Genomic DNA, 17,061 nt, shown 5'->3' on the forward strand with positions numbered 1-17,061 from the left:
GGGTGCCCGCCCCCCTCCCCTTCCCTCCCCCCTCTCTCCCCCTTCCTTCCTCTCCTAATCCAACTAGGGAAGGGGGGAATCCTACTCCCAGTGGGAGTAGGACTCCCCTTGGGCACGCCATTGAGGGGCCGGCCCTCCCCCTCCTCCACTCCTTTATATACGGGGGAGGGGGAACCCCATAGACACACAAGTTGATCTCTTAGCCATGTGCGGTGCCCCCCTCCATAGATTTCCACCTCGGTCATATCGTTGTCGCGTTGTCTTAACGCTTCCGCTTATGGTCTACGAGGGTACATGGACAACACTCTTCCCTCTCATTGCTATGCATCACCTAGATAGATCTTGCGTGTGTGTAGGATTTTTTTGAAATTACTGCGTTCCCCAACAAGAAAGGAGCAGGGGAGTGGGGGGAGGACGTGCGGTGCTCACCGAGGAGTGCACGGGTGGCTCATCGATAGCTTAGGAGCGCAGATGGCGAGGAATCGCGGCGATGGTGTCGCGATGGCCGGAGAAGGGGATCGGGTCGCTGGCGTTGCTGTGCTGGTCCCTGACTTGATCCAACGGCACCGGACAAAGGGGTCGATGGCACTAGGGCTCCAGGACAGATCGGCGGGGTTGGAGGGGCTCGGTGGCCGCGGGGTCGACGGAGATGTGGTGGCGGCCACGCTCGGTTGCACTCGACAGAGAGAAGGGAGGAGTGGGCGAGCTCCAGGGAGAGGAAGAGGGGAGTGGGTGGTAGAGGATCAAGGTGAGTGGAGGCGGGGATCGAGGAGGCGGGGAGGCACGGGGCCTTATCCCCTCGCCATCAACGGCAAGTGGGTTCGGCGGGGCTACGCCCCTATTCCGACCCCAGTCGAGGGAACATGGAAGGGGACGGGCAGGGGGGTCTGGCTGGCTCAAGTGGGGCAGGTGGGCCGGCCCAGGTGGGTTAGGTCCAGGGGGCCCTTTTCTTTATTTTCCTTTTATTTTTCTCTTAATTGTTTTCTGTTTTTCATTTTCCCAGCAGCTTTTGCTTTTTCTTTTAGCCACAAATGACTTTGCAAAAATATGCCACTAGCCAAAACAATTTTAAAGAATTATTGGGCACTGCCACAAAAAGACTGTTAGACTTTTGAAATAGATTGCACATTTTATAAATTGAAAAGACATTTAATTTATTGCTTAGGTCACTGTTTTAAGTAGTTTAGGCCACTTAAACACTTTCCAAAAATGTTGGTTCACCACCAATACTAGTTATGGATTATTTGGCACATGATGAACATTTTAGTTTTCATGTTTGAGCAATTTAGAATTTCACTCAGAATTTGAAATTGAATTCAGCTGGAATTTGAAAAAAAAAAGAACCAAGGATGAGCAAACACTTGTTTAGCAAAATGATTAACTTAACGCCAGGGGTTACTGTAGCATCATTACACCGGGGTGTTACACACCTCCTCCCCTCCATGGTGGTAGGTGGCGGGGGATGTGGACCTGGGATCCCTACCCAGATCCGGTGGATGGTGGGGGTTGGTGTTGGCAACGGTGGCCGACGGCCTATGCGTGGTGGTGGCGAGTCTCGCGGCCTCTGGGCATCGCGGAGGTGCCGGCGGCGGCGAGTGCTTAGCCTGGTGGTGGCGGCGGTTGTGCACGGGAGTTGGATTCCTTCGAACAGATATGGGTGAAAACTTGCTTTCGGCTACTGCCAACGCCGACGGTGGCGACGCTATCTACATTGTTCCCTTCTTGAAGGCATCACAGTGGAGAAGTTCAAGGCCACTCTCTGCTACCTCTGGGGGAAACCCTAGATCGAATGATCGGATGACGGCGACGCTCTAGTGTCGTTCCCCCCTTTGGGGCGTCATTCTTGGAGGTGGACACATGATCGAGGGACCAGAGGATGGATTCTTTGGTGGAGCGGTGCTTCATCTCGCTCATTGATGGCGGCCGATCTCGGCGGCATGGCGCTGTGGTGACTCGGCGGCCGATGCGCGGTGATGGACTTGCGGAGGAGGGTGACGTGGTCTGGCGTCGCGGTGGCATCGATGGCAGCTAGACCGGGCAAGGTAGATGCAGCAGTACAGATCTGAAGATGGATTGGTGGCAAGTGGCTGCGGCGGCCTCATCCCCAGCAGGTGTCCTGGTTGAGGAGTGCGCCGGACCGGTGGGTGCCCTATACCTGGCAGGCGTCCTGGATGGGACCTCAGGTCTTAGATGGTAGGTTTGGCTGCAAGGTCTGTTTGGTGTTAGGCCCAGACTATCAACATCCCTTCATCAATTGAATATGGGTAGCGACAGATGTTGCCTAGAAGGTGGCTTTTGTCTTATAGTTGTATTATTTTGTAAGATCTTGTGTGAACAATTATTAAAATAGTTCCATGCATCGTCCAGATGCAGAGACCGGAGGTCTTTCTCCTTTTCTAAAAAAATTGAAATGGGGAACTATCTAACGAGTAGAATAACGGCAGAGAAACATGCCCAAGTTAAGACATCCAAGAATCACAACGGAAGGCCTAGCGTTAGGCTTCAACACCTGCCAGAGGTACGTTAATCCTGCCTTTTGGCTTGATCTTAGGGTAAATAGGTTTCTGTTCTTATACTTGTATTTTGCTTTTGCTGAAGGATGTACTGTGTACAATTTTATCAAAATTACCTGCAAAAGAGGTTGTGAGGGCCAGTGTTTTGTCGAGTGACTAAGCTTTGGAGTTGATGATGTAAGTAAGAATGTGAAGGGGAAACCTCAGCGCTCCCAGATGTTCATCGATCGTGTTAATGCGGTTTTGCGCAAGCACTGCGGCAGGGCCCTTGACCAAATTGAGGTTAAATATATATTCGAGAGTAAGCTTGTTGATCACCTCAAAAATTGGATTAGATTTGCTATTTCAGCCCACACAAAGAATCTAGCTTTTGATTTGGCGCCACTGAACAATTTCCGGGAATATGGGGATCAGATCATTACAGATTGGGAAGTGTTTGTGGCCGGGGCGCCGGCCGAACTGTTGCGCTGGTCGCGCTCCGTGCGTTGGATCTCTTTTGATCCAAGGGACGTTGTCTGCGCCACGTGTCACCACAGACCCATGTTTTTTAACTCGCACAGGTTATCCCTTCCCCAGTTTTTGCTGCAACCGCACGGGGTCGTCATTTCGGTGCGAAGAGGCAGGGCGACCGGCGGGTGACGGGCTTGTTGGCGCCGGCAGATCAGGAGCGGCGGTGGCGGCCCAGGGCGGATCTCGATTCTCCGGCGATCTATGGCTTCCCCGGATGGTAACTCTCCCCTCCTGCTCTCCCTTTTCGTTGTTGTCTCCCCCTCCCCCGTTGGCTTTAGGGTTAGGGCGGGTTATGATGCGGGCGAGTCGTTTGTTTTCCCGCGGGCCGGCGCCGGTGCGGACAGGGACGGGGTGGTGTTCCCGCGGGTCGAGGGAGGGGGCGGGGTGGTGTTCCCGTGGGCAGAGGGAGGGGGCGGGTGGTGTTCCCGCGGGCAGATGGAGGGGGCGGGGTGGTGGATTTGAAGGATTTGAATCTTGTGTTCAAGAGGGATTTGGGATGGGATTGGGATTAGGGTTGGATCTCGTCTTGTTCGGGGAAATTCGATGTTTCCTGTCCTGAGTTGTGTTCCATCATGGCGCCAAGGGGACGGAGTGAGCTGGAAGCGGCCAGAACCAGGCTGCGTGTTGGCTTTGCACGCACGCGTTTGGTGCTTCCGTTTCTTAAAATCTGGAGGAAAGTCCCTTTGAATCGTTCAGCAAGACAGAGTGTCAAGCTCCCCGCGTTCGGTGGGAGATTTCTGGTGACAAGTGACAGGTTGTTGTTTGTCCGCCCATCGTATTTCTCCGTTGGTAGTACTGGTGCTACTACTCTGTAAGACTGTAGCTGTACTGGGTGTGCATGCTGTGCCCAATCATTTTGCTAGATCACCGTGATGATGAGATTTACTGCCACAGGGTGTCAAGGAGGGACGTACTAATTTCAGACCATTGTAGTAGTAGTACTAGTACCTAGCAAACATGAATAATTATTACTCCATGTGCATTGGAGTAGTACTTGGTACCTGCAAGATTTTTTCCTCTCTAAGGCTGAAGTGAAACAAATATGGCCCTAATGTTGTGCTAAGTGAAGGACATGTTGTTCTTGCAATCATCCATGTTGATTTGCTTACTTTGGAGTGCCTGCATTATGTCAATGATCAACTTGGATGTATTGTATTTGTGAGTGTTGCTTACTGCTGCCATGGGTTGCCGTCATTGGTTTGTGTAATGCTAGTGCTAAACCATCTGATTTCAGGTTATTTATCCAGGTATATATGGCTTTGCTTATTTCATCAGCAGACAGTTATATGGATTTTACATTGTTGCATCACACTTTCTTGAGTAGTCATTATCCGGTCTGATGGTCTCGTGTTAACATTTCTGGGTCACTAATGATTAGTAGAAATAATCAGTTCGTTGAAGGTTACATTTGTATATGTTACTAAGTTGAATATTAGCATATGAACTAGATGCTTTACTAATCAATGCAGCTTATTCATATTTCCCAGTCACTACTCAAACTTCAGAGAATAGTGGGACTAAACTAGACATGGTAGGGACAACGCAATATGACACTTACAAGTTACAGCCAATGTTAGTAATAATAGGACTGTCTCCCCAAATTGGCTAATGGCAGTTATGGTCAAAATACCTGATCATCACATGTAGTAATTTTGTTAAATATTATTTTTCACAAAATTCTTAGTTAAGGCTGAAGTGAAACAAACATGACCCTAATGCTGAAGCAAAACAAACATGGCCCTAATGCTGTGCTAACTGAAGGACATGTTTTATTCTGTACATTTTTTATGTGTGCTTGTATGTTTCTTATGTTTTATAGATTTTTTAGGTGTTCTTGTATGTTTTTTCCTAGTTACTGATGATGCAGTTTTAGGGTTTTATTGACTTGTTTTTTTTCCTTTTTGTAGATGTCGCAGGCACCGCTGGTGAGAATGAAGGGAGTAAGAAGGTTAAGAAGAAGACCAAGAAGAAAGGCAATCTATGTGGCTTTAAGTCAAGGTTTAACTCAAAAAGGCTGGCTGAGATTGGGAAGCAAGTATCACCAGAAAAACGGAGAATCATAAGGGAGGGACCGTTTGGAGACTTGTTGGACATCCGGTCTTTCAAGGTGCCCCATGAGCTCATTGAGTTTGTTGTGATGAACATGAATCACATACTCTCTGAGTTCAAACAGAAGAACAAGTCCATCACCTTCAGCAAGCTCATGGTGAAAAGGATTTTCAACATGCCATCCGGTGATAGACCCGTGAAGCTTCTTAAGAAGAGTGATGAACATGATCTTCGCAACATCTACAAGGAGGGGAACAGGGCTCCAATCGCCCATGTTGTCAAGTTGCTCACTAGTTGCAGCAATGAGGACGTGGTTATGATAAATAGGACTTGGACACTCCTTGCGTTGGCAACAGTTTTGTGCCCAGGCACTGGCAATATGGTGAATCTCGAGTATCTAGCTTCCTTGGAAGATATGTCTTTGGTGCATGAATTCGCTTGGGATGAGCACTTGTTGGCACGAGCGATGGAGGAGGTTGGAGTCTTTCAAGAGAAGAAGAGGATGCAAGCAAATACAGAAAAAGCAGCGGAGTTTCAGATCGCTTGATGCCTTCCCATGTTAGCGGTATGCAACGCAACAAAATGAAATACATGCATTTTTTCCTTTGCTGCATGAAACCTTTTATACATTTCTATAGCTCGCATTTATGTTTTTGTTGGCTAATGTCCTTTTCCATTCTATGCAAATCATATACATGGATCATATTGATATTCCGGCCGGCCTCCCAAATGATCATGCCATTGATTATTCCGTGCCAAGGATACGTTTTGTTTGTCAAAAGGATTTTGATTGGTTGGATAAAGTTGACAAGAACAAGCTCACTCTTGTCCAACCTTTCTATGGGAAACACACCCAAGTAATTTTGCTACATCCCGCCTATGTACTTTCCTTTGCCAATGGAGTATTAAGACCCCCTGTTTTTTGCTCACTGAATTTGCATGTAGCAATCTTTGCTTTTCCATTTAGGTTATGGCAGCCTTCTTATTTCCGCCACTCATGTTTTGTTTTCCTAGATACGGAGTTTGTGCAACACCCCCTATGCAGCACAACTCGCGGGACAGGAAGTTGGTGCTGAAGCAGCCAGTGGGCAGGGAGTTGGTGCTGAAGCACCTAGTGGCCAAGGAACTAGTGGCCAAGGAAGCCAAATTCAAGGTGCTGAAATTCCAGCAAATGACTCTCAATCAAACAAGGCTCAACAAAATGTTGAAGCTGAACCACACCTATCATCCTCGCTCAACGATTGGCTGCAGCAATCATTCCCTAGCATGCAAGATCTAAGGGTACTTTTCCCCCATCTACACTATCTTTTTCTTTGTATTCATTTCCTATTTTGCCTTTGGCTTTGCATTATTTACTATACCCAGTTGCAAGTGTATATTTTGTTTGCTGCATCCCTCATTCTGATGTGCTACAACCATGTTCTGTTTTTGCTTCATATGTGGTTTAAGTTCATACCTACTAGGCTTTTTTTACTGCATCCATATGTCTAGTGTGCTACAACTACATTATGTTTTTGTTTCAAACATGTCATAATTTTTCTACATCCATATCCATAATTTGCTACCTAGAGGTATAGACCATTTGTTTTTTATGCTTCATCCATGACAGTAAATTGCTGCAATCACACTATTTATTTGATACATAATGACACAGCAGCACACCTACTTCTCAAAATCTGGATTTACTTGTCACTAAAAATGTTGGCCACTTGCCTTCTTGTAGGTACCAACTCAGTTTCAAATGCTATACGACAAGCACAAGGGTATTTTTGCAGCAGAGGTGGATGGTGTAGTAGGCAAGTTTGGACAGTGTTTAAAGGAATTACAGTGCAACCGGATGGCCGCTCTCCTTCGTGATGTTGGAGACGCCATCACAGCTACCAATGAGCCCAACTTTTCCTTTGAAGCACCTATCATGGACGAATGTCGCGGAAAAGAGAATGATGCTAAAGCTGCAAATGCCGACATTGGTGCTCAAGCTCAAGCTCAAGGTACAACACCTAGCATCAACAAGGATGAAGTCACCGGATTGAACCTAGAAGTTGCAACAGAGGCTGCGGAAACTCGTGAGCAACAAAGAGTGAGTTTCGAGATGGAAGACAACGCCTCACCTCACAGCCCCCCACTCTTCTATGATGCACCCAGGAGTGCGACAGTCGGCATTTGGGACGACGAGCCATCATGTGAGTTGTTCCCAAAGGGCTCCGAAGACTATGAGATGATGCATTCCACAGATGAGCCTATAATTAAGAAGAGCACAGTCAGTCCCATCTATGCAAACATCCCCGTGTTTCCTGTTTCAGACGATGATGACAGCCCAAGTATGCTTTCTTCATCTTGCATCATTTCTTTTTATTTTTCTCCATATCATTTTTTCACAATTGTGTGATTCCAGCAAATTCTTTTTGTACAATCTCTTGCAAACTCATCCATTTGTATTTTTTTTGCTACAGCTACTAAGATGGTCGCTACAGAAGAGCATTTTGCTAATGCAAGTAGTGGCCCTAGCACACATGACAAGAACACTAGGAAGAAGAGGATGGCCAAAGTTCCAGCCATAAAAAATACCAAGGCAAAGAAGCAAAAGGTCGACAAGGCTGCAGAAATGTATGAGAGGTTTGTAAAACACGGGAAATCATTGAGGAAATCACAACCCAATGAACAAGTGTGAGATACCTAAGCCTTATCTGTTTTTGCTTTCTATTTTTTATTTTTTCTGCTCGAAACAAATGATTCATTTGGTTGCATCTATGGTAACAGGACACCTTTCATCAAGCTAGGTGGATTTTACATTGGATACAAGAAATTCCTTGTATGCTTCAAGCCTCGCAGGGATATGAATGATGAGGTCATGTCACTATGTATCGAGATGAACAACATTGCATCCCGTGCAGCAAAAGAACCGGAGCTGAAGAAATACATTTTCTCAGTCCACGCGGGGGTAAGTTTTTGTAAAAACAAGCAATGCTTCATTCTTTTCTTTCTTTTCACATTTTCGTTGCAACACACACTAACCATTTTGTTGTATCTTTCAAGTAGATCCTACTAAAACAAGACCCATCAACTTTCCAACCAGCAAAACTCATGGCTGAGCTTGAAAGGGCTATGAAAGTGTTCAAGGTTCAAAAGTTTGACCTCGTAAGTTTCACGAAGCTTTCTTTTGTTCCACACCACAAATAACTTCCAAATATGATCGAATGATGTGACGCGGCTGTAACATTTTTTACATGTTCTGAGTACCTTTTCGCCTTTCTTTTGTTTTTTCCAGCTCTTTTTCACAATTGTTCATGATCGCCATTGGATAGTTGTTTGCGCAAACTTGCTTCACAAGCAGTGGAATGTATTTGACTCAATCCATTCAAAAGGAAAACAATCTCCTTCGAAGAAGCAAGCCAATAACCTGGTATGCTCATGCTCTCTAATTTTTTTTGTTTAGCCTTCTGATTCATCTACATAAATGCCCTGTTGTCATCTTTACACACCTCATTTTATTTTTGAAACTTTTGTGTGTGTTTTCGGTGCTAGATCACAAACTTTGCAACCCTCACACAAGAGTGCAGCGAATTCAATGTCAATGTTGGATCCTTCGCCCGTGTTGACCTAGAGGATTACCCAAAGCAAGATACCCTGTGAGTTTTCTTTTTGAATTTTGCTTCAATCATGTGTTCCATTTCAACATTTTATTTTTTCAACTACGCATGGGAAGTATGATGGAGAACTTTTTATTATCTCACAGATGTGATTGTGGTTTTTTGGGGCTCAAGTATGTGGAGAACTATGATGGGAAGTCAATGAGAAAGTTCAAGCAGGTACACATTTTTAATTTTTTGTCTTGTCATTTTGTTACAATCTACTTTCTTTGTTTTCAATACTCATGCAACAGAAGAATACCATGTTTTGTTGTTGCTTCATATGTGGTTCAAGTTTGTACCTACTAGGCTTTTTTAGCTACATCCATATGTCTAGTTTGCTACAACTACATTCTGCTTTTGCTTCATCCATATCATAATTTTGCTACATCCATATCAATTTTTTGCGGTGGATGGATGTGAACTTTTTGCATTCATCACTCATGCAACACAAGAATAACTAGTATCATACTTGCTTACTTTTTGTATTCATTTTTTACAGGAAGATATGGCGCGATACCGCATCGATGTGGCATACAACCTTTTCAGCCACCCAATGAACAACGCCCCAAAGGAGCGGGCGTTCAACGATGAGTTGGCGGCTTGATTTTCTGGAAGGTTCCAGACGAACAAGCTTGTTTCTTCGTTAGGTCTAGATCATGTCCGAGGTGGTAGCGTTCTGATAGGATTAGAGTAGTGCGCGTTCGTATGTAAACTGTTGATACCTCCAGTAAACATGTGTCCTTTTGGTATGTAAACCGATGATAACTTGATATTTGGATGATGCACTTATGTTTTTAATGGATGCGTTCTTCTGTTTGCCAACATGATCATGCGGTGACAATTGTTTTTTGTTTCACTGGTTCTGAAATATGAAAATATTTCAAACTTCATCCATTGAAGTTTCAAGGGAATCTCTGTGCATTTTCCCCCTCAAAACATATTTTTTGAAAAATAATATGTGAATGCTACTTTTTGTCACACACTTATATTGCTGGAAGCTCATAGGAAATAGCTACAACCTTCTGTTAGATTTGTTGCAGAGCCAAATATATATTTTTTTACCTGCAAATTAGCTACATCCCTACAATATTTTTGCTGGAAGCATAATGTAAATATGCTTCCTTTCCCAACTTTTGCTGTACAGCTAAATCAACACTTTAAATCATTCAAGGCTTTTTCCTTTTCAAACTTGTTATTTTGCTTCAACCATGTTTTAAAAAGCTTCAACCATGTTTGCAAAAAGCTTCAACCATTTTTCCTAAAAGCTGCAACCATATTTTGAAAAAGTTTCAACCATACTTTGAAAAAGTTACAACCAAGTTTTCAAAAGCTTCAACCATGTTTCCTAAAAGTTGCAACCTTGTTTACAAAAGCTTAAACCATGTTGTTAAAAAGTTGCAACCATGCTTTCCAGAAATCTTATAAACATGTTTTCTTGAAGCTTCAAACATGTTTCCTAAAAGCTTCAACCATATTTTCAAAAAGATTCAATCATGTTTTTCAAAAGCTTCAACCATGCTTTTCAAAAGCTTAGAACATGTTCTTTTTAAGCATGGATCAAGTTGTGGTTACAACAACCATTGAGTACTATTTTTTAAAAAAATAAATAAGAAAAAACCCACATTCTGCTTTTTTTAATTCTACTTTTGGCACCATCATACTACAAAAAGTAAGCTCTCACAAACATATAACAATAAGAATTTATTTAAAAACAACTCTTGTAAAAAGCAACATTCTGCTTTTTTCAAACCACGCATGTAGTAATATGTTGCAATCCCACAAAACAAACATTCAGAGCTAGTCAACACAACTTATTATCATAAGTCATGGGGTATTACAAGGCAATTCATCATTTTTTCCCTCACGAAAATATCCTAAAGTGTAAGGATTGTTTCGACACCGGGAGCTTTCGCGCTCGCACTTGCAGCAAGAAAAGCTGCAAGGAGTTGGCAATCCTTCACGTTCTGATCTTCATCTTCACAATATTTGCATGGAGTCTTCTTTTCCCTTGGCTTTGGAGCTTTCTTCGTTTTCGCCGTGTCCTTCTTTGCTTTCTTCTTCATTTCATCTTCTCGAATCTCAATTAGTGGTTTCCTGCACTTCTCTTTCTCCTTTGGCCTCCCCTTCTTTGCAGACTTTGGTGGGTTCCGCAGTCCTACGGGGGGTGGATCCCGCTGACCTGTACTTGGGCCTCCTCAGACGTGTTCATGTCCTGCATGACCTTGGCCTTCGTAGTCTCCTGCAAACCCATCAGTTGCTCTAGCTTTTATTGCAGCAACCCCAACACTGCCCTGATCAATTAGCCCAGAGACAAAACTATAAGCTTCATCATTGAAGCAAGCATCAGAAGCGAGTTTCCCAAACTTCCGGCATAGAGAGTTAAACTTTAGGGTGTTTGTCGTGGGGACGCCGAAATGCATAGCTCTATGCCCATCGCCCGGTTCAGGCGCAAGGTCGGTTGCTCTCTTAGACCATCTTGGAAGCATGTAAGTCGCAGGTATCGTTTGCACATTCAGGTGCACCATGACACGGATGATATGTGGGCAGATCAGCCCACACATCTCAAACATGTTGCAGGTGCACATGTATGCCTGATCTTTAGGAGCAACACGCACCGTGTACACTTTTGGGTTGACGCCATAGTTTGCAACAAGGCGAAACCAGATGGCATCCCCTTGCAGCTGATATTGCAGACCATAGCCTGTTGATTTAGCCAATAGTTTCTAAAACTTGGAAAATACCTCTCTGGTATAGAAATCTGCAGCTTGCTTTTCAATGTTGTAGCTGCAAACAAAAAAAGCTTCCAACATCAATAATAATTGCTACATATGTTTCAAAGAAATGCTACAACCACACTATGTTGGAAAACTAAAAAAATGCTACATGACTTTGGACTTACTTGCTCCAGAGCGGAGGCCTCGTCGCTTCATTGATGAAGCCAGCATTGTCTTCACGATCAAGCATTAGTTCCTGGCAAAGCTCAAACTGCTGGACAAATGTCCAAACCGAGTCTCCATGGTGATTTAAAGTCTTGAAGTAGGAATTCAGGCCCTCGGACCGCCCAGTTGTTCCTGTGAATGGGAAGAACTTATTCCTAAAGTACACAGGAGCCCACATCTCCCTGCTGCCCCACATGTTCTTCAGGTGTTTCTTATCAGCCACACCAAATGACTCGACCATCTGCTTCCACCGTTCTTCAAACTCCTCAACGGTATCGGAATCATTGATGCAACCATAGAATGCTTCAGCAAAAGGCTCATCCTTTCCCAACATCTTCCCTAGTTTCGTCCTTGCAACCCGGAAGACGTACCACTTGCAACATCTGTGTGTTGAATGTGGAAATACCATTGAGATGGCTTTAGCCATTACCTGGTCTTGATCAGTCATAATGTTCAATGGATGCTCGTTATTCATTGCCAACATCCATTGCTGGAAGACCCACTTAAAAGTTTTGATGGTCTCATCAGCCAACAAAGCGCACCCCAAGCAAACAGTATGTGTGTGGTTGTTAATGCCAACAATCGGAGAAAAGGGCAAGTTGTAGCGATTGGTGCAGAATGTGGTGTCAAAAAACACACAATCTTTGTACTTTGGATACAAGGCCCTTGTTCTCCCATCAACCCAGAAAAGTGCTCTAATAGCTCCATCTTCTTCTAGCTTTGAGAAAAAGAAGTTGGGATTCTCCACTTGTCTTCTCTCAAAGTACTCGATTGTCAGCTTCAAATCACGCTCTGACAAGCCCCTTCGCAGCTTTGCTCTTGCATTTGTCACATCAGTCTTCACATACGGCAAACTCCTAGGATCGCAACATCGTGCATCTCCAAGCAAGTCCATCATATTAGCCGTTGATATGTTGCGATAGTGCAGCGAAGTGATGTATTGCATGTCTGTATCGGGGATCTTTTTGTGAGAGCGGCAAAATCTTCGACGCCCCCTTTGCAACATCAGCTGGTGTGTGTGATCGGCCTCAAAAACTGTCACAACCCAGCTACCTTCTTTGAGGCTAACACCCATATGAGCCTTGCAATCATACCGCTCCAACCGGTTTCTTCGCCTCTTGTCGCTCACATCCATATAGATGCCAGCTTGTTTGCTTGGAGATTTTTTATTACTAGCATAGCTCATATCAACATCATCACTTTGATTTGTTGCAACCGCGTCAGAAATGCTTCCACCAACATTCTTAGAAGGATCTTTCCGTGAGTGTATGCACTCAAAAACTCTATAGATTAGGATGCGCTTCTGTTCCAAGCTATTTTTTCTACTATGCTTTGACGTCACAATGCGAGTTCCAAAGCCCATCTTCGAAGCATATTCATTGTAAACACGCTGAGCTTCTTCAACATTGTCAAAAATCATTCCAACAAAAGGGACAACTGGCTGTGATGATATATCTTCGTCTGGTTCATCAACAAGTGTTGCAGCATTTCCATTGGCATTGTCACCGATCACACGGGCATTGCAATGGTTTGGAGCTGCACCATCCGTGTTCAGCTGCAAGGAATCGTCACTATCATGTCCCGGAGTATCATTAGATCAATGCCATCATCTTCTTCTTCGTGCGCAACATTTTGCATATCATCATCAAGGAAAATCAATGGCTCCACAGCAACATTCTGCAACAAAATCAGCACCCAAGTCAGTTCTTTTTTGCTGCATCAAAAAACATGCAAAAAACGCGAACAAAAAAGTGGATGCAGCATGTCAATCACAATTCCAAAACAACTCCTGCATGCAGCATTTTAGGATGTAGCATGTAACATCCAGCAAGTAGCATGTAGCAAGTGCAACACATACTTGTAACATTTTACTAGCAGACAGCAGGAAGATGCTACAATTAATTGACAACATATCAGAAACATTACACAAAAATCAAACACAAGTACGTTGAGAACATCTCTTTTTAATCTCATTCTCATCAATTGAAATCAAAGGTTGCAACATTTTTTGTGAACAAAAGGATCTAGGGTTGCAATTGGGAAATCATACCAGATCAATTTCATCCCGGCCATGCTGTGCTGCATCTTGGAAGCCCACACCAGGGTTGTAGTACCGTTGCAGCACCGGTCCACTACCACCAGGGCCTTGCTGCCTCAGGGGACTTCGGCCATGAACGGCAGTGGAGCTCGAGCCCAAATCCATGGAGGCAAGGAGGTCATTACGGATGTAAGACATGGTTGAAGCAATTCCAAGGCCGCTTGATAGATGGGGAAGCCCCTCCTCGACGTGATTCGGCCGTGGGGAACTTAAAACAGGCGGATCCGGCCGCCGCCGCCGCCGATCGGGGACGGGCAGATGCAGGGGATCCAGCTCCCCTATTTTTCTCGTTGTGGCTGTTTGTACAACGGTTGCAACAAAACGTGTTTTTTTTCTGCAACGGTTGGCTCGGTACACACTCGCGCGCAGATCTAACGGTTCGCACTAACCGCATCGGACGGCTCGGGCTCGACCGACCGAACCATTGCGCCGGCGCAGATCGCTGCCCAGATTCCAATGGGAATCTGTAATGATCCCCATATTCATCAAAGAACGAAAAGAAGTACATGGTCCCAAAAAGCCATGCCAAAGCGATCAGTGGCACGCACCAACAACCACCGCTGTTGGAAGCACCCTATGTCGTGAGAAAGATTTTCCAACAGCTACGTCTTCGTGAAGGAAACAACATGCAAGCACAGCCACTGTCAGATCACGGATTTTGGAGGGTTTCACCCAAGAACGAATTTCAAGCAATCTCCACAAAATTCCTTCAATGATGGAATGCCATGGACACACCAACATGTGGTATAGCCAATTAATGAAATCACACTGGAGATTTTACTCCGGAGCTCATTACCGGAAAAGCACCACTAAACTGAAGTCACCCATTTCGAATGAAAAGGTCAGCCTGCCAGATCACCTCAAAACAAATAGCCAGTCACACGCACAGTCACGTGTCCAGACATGTCCACGTATACTAGGTGGCAAGCGATGCCAGGAAATGCCCACATCCATCAAAGAGGATAGATATTGCGGGCAAATGATAGTGAGAGGTTGCCCGCACCATCAAAAGCTCAGCCATGGGGCATTCGGTAGCCCACTCATGCTGAACTATTGCCTTTGGGGACGTTGGCGTTCGAGTTTCTACGGCGAAAGCCCTAATTGCCGAGGAATATAGCTCAATTTTTCTTGCCTCTGTATCCACCAGCCCCCCTCGTCTCGGTGGCTACTATGCTACCAAGAGATGGGGGGAACCACAAAGAGTTGGAGTGTAGTTGAAGTTTTTTTTTCATGTTACTCTTGTGTGTCCATGATGATGGTGGCTTTGCCCTATGTATAGTACTAGTACTCCCTCATTCCAATGAACTAGATGACAACCCGCATGTTGCGGCGGGAACATGAATGAAATTAGTTGTGATGTATTATTGTTTTGATGAGATTTGGTTGTCCTGAATTTAATATGAGACTAAAGATTAGAAATACTTATTTTTTGTATTTGATTATATATAATTATAAAATAAATATTAAGTAGTATCTCTAATGCATGTTGAGAGAAATAAAAGTACTACTCCCTCTGTCTAGGTGAGTAAGTCATCTTAGATTGTGCACCGCGACCAAGATGGAGAGGAAAACAAGAGAAATAAATGTTTATTTGCTAATTAATATCATTGCATGCAACGAATTGACCACTGCATGTCATCTTTGATAGTCTCAAGTTATTAAAAGCATACACGTCACACATCTCTTATTGGTTGATTCATTTATTTATGTCAGACATTTATTTATGTCAGAAAAAAGAAACAACGTGAGAGTTAATGCACCGTGCCTATGTGTTTTGGGACTATTTCGTTTTCGTAAGGCTGGTCATAGTGGGGAGTAACTTAGACTAGTGTCATGCATATGACACTAGTCTAAGTTACTACCTTCATAGTGCAAAGTAACATAGTATTAGTTTCATATGTGACCTCATTCAATAGCTTGTAGACTCATGTTGTCTTGGAAAACGATATGTTACAGTAACATATTATGTTACTACTTCTCATTAACTACTTGCCACATAAGCAAAAAAAATTTGAGGTGCGCTATGTTACTTCCTAAATTACTCCCACTATGACTAGTCTAAGGTGACTTATTCACCTAGACGGAGGGAGTATTGGAGTTGATAAAGTAGGATATGTGCATGTTGAGTAAATTAGTATAGGTAGCGTTTTCATGCATGCATGTTAAAAGAAATAAATGTAATGAAGCTGACGAGGTGGCATATGTGATGATATGACATGTGTTCATGTTGAGATAAATAAATAAGGTAGTGGGATGGACTTTTTAGGTATTCCCTCCGTGTGTGGATAAGTGTAAATCTAACTTTTGTTTTAAGTCAACTTAATAAAAATAAGGCTGCCTGTAATGGGAGTATCATAGGTAGTATCATGCATGTCAACTAAGCAATTTTGATGAGGTGGCATAGAATTAAATGAAGAAAGAGAGGTTTAAGTATCATATCATGATACCGTATCATATTAAATGATGTGCTACTTTGTGTCATGCATAGTAATAAATGTAGTCCTCTACGATACCAACATATAATACTATGCATTAGGGATGTAGTATCATAGACTAGTATCATATGCATGATACTAGTATATGATACTCCCCATTACAACCAGCCTAATAGTAACACATATGACATCAAATTGGTATATTATCAAAGTACAATTCAAAACATAATTAGTGCTACTAATTTAGTGAATGTTGCTACTTTTTCTTAGAAAGTTGATCAAAATTTTAAAACTTTGACTTAAGACAAAAAATAGACGTACACTTATTCACGGGTGGGGGGAGTATACATAGGATAAGGCATGCACGCATTATGAAATGCAACTTTGGTCATAAATTAGAACACATAAATGTGATTTATTTGTAATAGAAATATATTAAAAAGAAGTTTTTTTGGGGTATATTGAAAAGAAGTTTTCGGTGGTATAATTTTGAAGTCACAAAAATATATTAAAAAGAAGTTTTTTTGGGGTATCTTTAAAGTAATTTATGGTCAAAGTTGAATTTTAGAGGCGTGCACATCTTATTCATGGGAACGGAGGGTGTAGTGTGTAAACGAATGGCTTTCAACGGGCGATCGCATGCGTATAGTTCATCCACGCCGTTAATTAAGCGCTTAAGTTCCCGAGGAACGCATGCGTATAGTTCATCCACGCCGAGCAGTTACCAGTTTGAGTAGTGTGCCACCGCCGCAGCATTTGCAGCCATTTGTGCAAGCAAGCCTTTTGAATTCCTGAACCACTACCACTACCAGTACTCCGTGTTATATTACGGTTGCTCTGCTCTGCCTAATCAAACCTTCTCCTTCGCCGTTCTCACAAAGTCGA

General features: G+C 43.6%; 1 pseudogene; it reads left to right on the top strand.

The window, feature by feature from the left end:
- Positions 1-471: 471 nt before the first annotated feature.
- LOC123101165 (uncharacterized) lies at positions 472-9,261 on the top strand (annotated as a pseudogene).
- The last annotated feature ends 7,800 nt before the right edge of the window (positions 9,262-17,061 follow it).

This window comes from Triticum aestivum, chromosome 5A, assembly GCF_018294505.1.
Source record: "Triticum aestivum cultivar Chinese Spring chromosome 5A, IWGSC CS RefSeq v2.1, whole genome shotgun sequence".
NCBI classification, from domain to species: domain Eukaryota; kingdom Viridiplantae; phylum Streptophyta; class Magnoliopsida; order Poales; family Poaceae; genus Triticum; species Triticum aestivum.